This window comes from Dipodomys merriami, unplaced genomic scaffold, assembly GCF_024711535.1.
Source record: "Dipodomys merriami isolate MVZ:Mamm:240054 unplaced genomic scaffold, mDipMer1.0.p SCAF_4, whole genome shotgun sequence".
Classification (NCBI taxonomy): domain Eukaryota; kingdom Metazoa; phylum Chordata; class Mammalia; order Rodentia; family Heteromyidae; genus Dipodomys; species Dipodomys merriami.
The window spans coordinates 53,641,518-53,647,517 of NW_027205603.1; positions in this window are offsets into that span (position 1 = coordinate 53,641,518).

Here is a 6,000-nt window from a genome sequence, read left to right on the forward strand (position 1 = left end):
TCTCAGACTCTGAAGCAGGCTGTTTGGTGTCTTATCCTAAGCTCTGTCATTCCATAGCTGAGTGCCAGAGGTAAGCTAACTTACCTCCTTATCTCAGTGTCCCTGGCTATAAAACAGGCTGATGCTCAACAGGTAAGAGTTGTACTGGTGCGTACTGAGTTTTCAGCAAATATTATTTTATTTGTGTAGGATCTCACGGATGTTTATTAAATGCTTTTTTTTTTAACCTTAATTAGAGAAACAAAAAAGTCAATCTATCATTTGCCAATGGAAAGTATAATGACCATTATATCATTTAGTTAACCAAAAATAACATGCCAGAACTGCGCTTGGGCAAGATCTTCTTTCTCATCATAATCATCTAGAGCTAGAATTTGCCTCCAATTCACAAATAAAGTAAGTAAAGTTGAAAGAGATTGCTTAACTCATTCAAGATGATGCCACAAATACATATGAGAGCCGGAATAAAAACTGAGATCATATCACAAAAATTGATTCTCACTTTGTCATTCTATGCCCCTCAACTATCATTATAATATCCTCACAGAGTAGCTACCAACTAATAATTCATCTACATAAATTTATTTAACATCCTGGATTACATTTCACATTTGAGCGCCAAAGCCTGAGAATGTGAAACTAATCATAGAACAAGCTGAATCTGAACTCTTGGCCACTGTGTGAAGCTGACTCCCATTCTACTATAGAATAAAGAGGCTCAGTGCCAAGAGGACCTCCAGAGCCAGGCAGGACCTGATGACATTGTGCGTTAAGAGAGGGAGTTGGGATCTTCCTAACAGCAGTTAGATAGGTAAAAGCAAGGAGGTGGGAAACAGTACAAGGTACACTTCCAATGGTTTCCTCATGTTCAAAGTAAAGAGGTTGGACCAATTAACTCTAAATGTCTCTTTATCCCTTCCCTTTCATTTCTTCCTCTTTTTTGGGGGGTCCGGTCGTGGGGCCTGAACTCTGGGCCTGGGCACTGTCCCTCAGCTCTTTAGCTCAAGGCTAGCGCTCTACCACTTGAGATACAGTGCCACTTCCGGCTTTTTTTGCTTATGTGGTGCTGAGGAATCGAACCCAGGGCCTCAGGCATGCAAGGCAAGCACTCTACCACTGAGCCATCTTCCCAGCCCCCCTCCTTTTTTTTGTCAGTTGTGGAGCTTGAAATCAGGGCGCAGGCACTTATGCTTTTGTGCCCAAGTCTGGTGCTCTTCTACTGGGGGCCATGGCACCACTTTAGGATTTTTGGTGATTAATGGGAGAAAAGAGTCTCACATGGACTTTTCTGCCTGAGCTGACTTTGAACTGTGATCCTCAGATCTCAGCCTCCTGAGTAGCTATGACTACAGGCATGAGCCACCAGTACCCAGTGGATTCTTTTCTAATGGAGTTGGTATCATTTTTTTCCTCCCAGTGACTTTCCCATGCAATAAGTAAAACATCTTCCTCGGTATCATGACCTACCAGCTTCTGCGTTCACGACTTGTCTCCTCATCCTCAACATTAATTCTATACTCATAAGCTTTTCTGTTCTAGAAATCTCTTTGCTTGGAGCCTCTGCTGAAGTGCTCTTTCCCCAATCTTGCCTCAGTGGTTCCTCAAATGTCACTTCCTACCACAAGACTTTTGTGCCCTCTGCATCTGAAGTAGCCTAGGCTCCCTTCTTATTCCTGTTTCCTTAGTGCTCATTGCTAGAGCTGGGACTTCACTTTACTGTGGTCTTCTTTGTTGTTTGTTGTACTCTGCCTCCTCCCATCCCTCTGCAAACCTACTGCAGGCAGGGAGCTCCTGGACCTGCTTCCCATCTGTAGCTCTGGTGTGTAATAGCACTGGACAAGAATTGTCAAACAAGGGGGTGGGGTGGGGTGGGGTGGGGAGATGGGAAGGGATGGGAAGGGGAAACAGGAGGAGGCAACAATGCTTGATAAGAAATGTACTCATTACCTTGCCCATGTAATTGTAACCCCCTCTGTACGGTATTTTCACAATAAAAAAAAAAGAATTGTCAAATGAGCGAGCATGTCCATAGTAAACACAGAGCATTCAATAGAGCTAAAAAAACATGCACCAACAATGAGATGTACAAGTCCTTATGTCAAAAACGAACTTTACAACTTTGGTGGGGGGAGGCGGGGAGGATTGGGGGGGGGCGGGGAGGGGAGGATGGGACGGAATGGGAAGGGGAAACAAAGGAGGAGACTACAATGCTTGATAAGAAATGTACTCATTATCTTGCCCATGTAATTGTAACCCCTCTGTACAGTATTTTCACAATGAAAAAATTAAATTAAAAAAAAAGAAAAACATGCACCACTAAAAGTAATAGCTCACATCTATTAAGCTGTCATTACTGGCATAGGGCTAAACCCTTTCTACATATTATGTCATGTAGTCCTTAACTAGAGTATTATGAGGTCGGAATTGTCATTCTAGGTTGTACAAAAGGGAAGTTGAATCTTAGCAAGAACATACAATTTGCCAAGGTCAGAGAGATAGTAAGTGGGCTCAGATTCAAAACCAGTCTAATTTTAACATAATGTTATTTGTAACCAATTGGCTTCTATCAAGCGAATCTGCCATTGCTTCTATTCAGGTTAACACAACTTCATAAATTAATAGAGGTACTTAGAATGTAGGTACTGGTCCTACCCACAGGAGCTTGGCTTAATAAAAAAGAATATGTGAATCTGATAACATGGAAGCTCCAAAGATTTCCTCCCCACGAGATCCCTCCCCCCCCCCCCCCCCAGCAAAACCAAAGCAACCACTTGAGACTAGAGACTTTCACCTCTTCAACTTTCACCTTGAACCTGTGGGGATGTGTACTGCATTCACAGTGTCACATGTATTTAGCAATGTGTAGCCAGACCTGAAGAGCCCTCACTTCTTCAGATGATTGTTACATACTCACTCACTGAATACTTACAACCACATTCCCGCTCTCCCTTCCTCTCTTTCTTTTCCTTTTTGCACAGTTTTTTAATATAGCCCAGACTGGCCTCAAACTCTAATTTTCCTGTCTTGAGATTTCCTGAACATTGAGATTTCTGATGTGTGTAACCATATCACATTAAGAATGTAAATTCAGAGTTGGGCTTCAGACTTAGGTTTTGAGGGTTTATTAATTTATTAATTTTTGGCTGTGTAGCCCAAGATAGTCTTGGCTCATCTTCCTGTTTCAGTCTCCCAAGTGCTGAGATTCCAAGTGTGTGCCAACGTTCCCAGTAGGATATGGCAAAACAAAAACCTAACTCTAATGAAACACAAGTATACAAGACATATTGTTTTTATTCCTAAAATTCCATTGTTAAGTCTCTGACAGTACAGTCAGCTAATTATCATAGCCTGCAAAGAATACCCTCAGAAAAATGCAAGTATCTGATCGACATGAAGGCCTAAACACCTCTACCTTATAAGGAAATGTCTAGGAAAAACACACCAAAGGGTAAGATAACCACTGCCACAGATTCAAGTGAATTAAAACTCACTTGGATCTCTCCAGAGAATCAGGAGGTTAGCCACTTCCTGCTGTGTGGTTAGCATTTGACCCACCCCTTCCCCCAATCCAACTGCAGCTCTGTGTGAGGAGGCTCAGCTCCCAAATGCACTAGAGACAAGGAAAATCCCCAGCACAAGACTCTAGCTGGGTGGTGTTTAAGGTTTGTGAGGGGTATTTAGTAATGAAAGAATGCTCCCTCTCCATCCTTACAGTAAAGCCACAATTAGCTGGGGAGGAAATGGGAGCAAGCGGTCCCGCTGCTTTTAAAGCCTTCCAAAGCCCACAGGATCCTTGTTACCCATCCCCCCCCCCACTTTACATTCACAGACTTTGCATTGATCAATGGTCATTTCCGCCAGAACCGTGGAGTCTCAGCTAGGAGTCCCTCTCCTTTGATAATTATATAAATATATTTGATAATTATATAAATAATCACCCCCCACTGTATCAGAACAGAGACCCAGTAGCTAAGAGGCGCAAATAAAACCTTCTTATCTTGTGAAGATTCTAGACATCTAAAACATTCAACAGTCTTTTGTCGCAGCATTCCCAGACTTCCACCAGAATACCCACATAAACACAGCCAAGCAATTTTCTAGTCTTAAAAGAAGAGCAAGGAGATCTAACAGTGAATCACATTTGCCTGTGTAGAGCTAGCTGAAATAAGCACTAATTCTGATAGTTAAGATTTAGCTTACTGTAATTTACCTTTTTTTTTTATTAACCCGATAAGTCTGAATAATTGCTATCAAGGCCTATACAATTAGGAAAACTAGTCTGCTCGGTCTTAAGTCTGAATTGTATGCTCTCAAAGAGACCACAGAAGAAACTTCCCTCTTTTTTTAGGTTTCTGTGGAAATGTTCTCTTAAAATTAGGATGGCAAAAGCGAACCTTTAGGTCAAGGAAAATGCTTAAACACAAAATAGTAACTTTTACATCCATAGTCCAAAATGTGTAGGTTTGGATGTGAGGGCGATCTGGCTGCGACATCTGTCACCCCATTGCTCGCCAGGGTTGATTCGGCTGATCTGGCTGGCTAGGCGGGTGTCTCCTTCCTCCCTCACCGCTCCATGTGCGTCCCTCCCGAAGCTGCGCCCTAGTGGAAGAGGAGGACCATCCCCAGTAGAGAAGGAGCGGTCTTCGGTCAAGGGTATACGAGTAGCTGCGCTCCCCTGCTAGAACCTCCAAACAAGCGCTCAAGAAATGTGTAGCTTTATGAAGAAGCAATCCACTGAGGCAAAATGTCTTAGAATCCAGCAAATCAGAATGCTGGGGACCCGAAAATGTCTTCAAAATACTTTCCATGGTATTGGGGAATGAACCAAGAGCCTTCTGTAACAGTGCTACTCAAGTTATGCGCTCAGCATCTTTTATTTCAGTGTTTTTGAAGCAAGGACTTACGGTTATCTTTCCCAGGGTAAGATCCTCCTGCCTCTGCCTGTGACCTGAATTACAGGTATCCCACACAACAGCGGGGGGCCCTCAAAACCCCAAAACAACTATGCTTTTATTGCACTTAATTTCTTGGGTATGACAGATACGTGTCCTTGGTCAGCCAGGAAAGTCTCACTTCTTTACTGAACAAACACGAAAACCATGCCATTTTTTAAAGATGGTTTGGTTATTTTTAAGCATTGGATACACTCCTAGACTCCACACACCTCCATCCCCTCAAAAATACAACACACACAAAACAACAACCTGTTTTGGCCACAGAGAACTAAGAAGGGAGAGAAGCAGGGGAGAGAGGACTTCATGGGGCTCCCTCAGCCACAGCCAACAGCCCGTGCTGGGTTCCCTGCGCGCAGGCAGGCTCCAGGGCGGGGCCCCGACGGTGGCGCCCTCCTCGCGTTACCCCACCGCATCCAGCAGGGGGCGCCGGCTCCCAGCGCCGGGGCCGCGCGCTCCTCGGCGCCCCAAGGACCGAATCCCTACTTGCCCCAAGGTCAAAGCTCCCCAGCAGGCTCCCCAGCTCCAGGCCCGGGATCCTAAGCGAGGGAGGTCTCCGAGCTGGAGGCTGGCCCGCCGATCAGGCCGACGGGGCCGGCAGGGAAGGCTCCCGGGCCGGTGAGGCGCTCACAATGGGGACCGGGGATAAAAGGCACCCGGGGGCCCGGTCCCAGGCAATCCTCGCCGGGCGCCGCCACTCGGCTCCCGGGAGGGGGACGGGCGCGCGCCGCGCTCCGCAGCCCCAGTTCCACCGCGGAGCCCGGGAGCCGCCGCCGCCGCGCCGAGGGAGGGCCCGGGGGTCCCGCCGCCAGCCGAGGGGGGCCGGGGGCAGCGGGAGAGCGGCGCCCCAGCCCCGCCGGCCCTGCGCCCTCCGGGCGGGCGTTTTCCCCGCCCCCGGCGCCTCGCCGAGCGGGCCCGCCCCAGCCCGGGGAGCTCACCTCCGCCCTCACCTCCGCCCCCTCCCCGGGTCCACCCGGGGTCCCCTCCCCGGGGCCGCCCCCGATCACCATCACCAAGTTGGCGGGAGCCTATAAAAGCCGGGGACCGC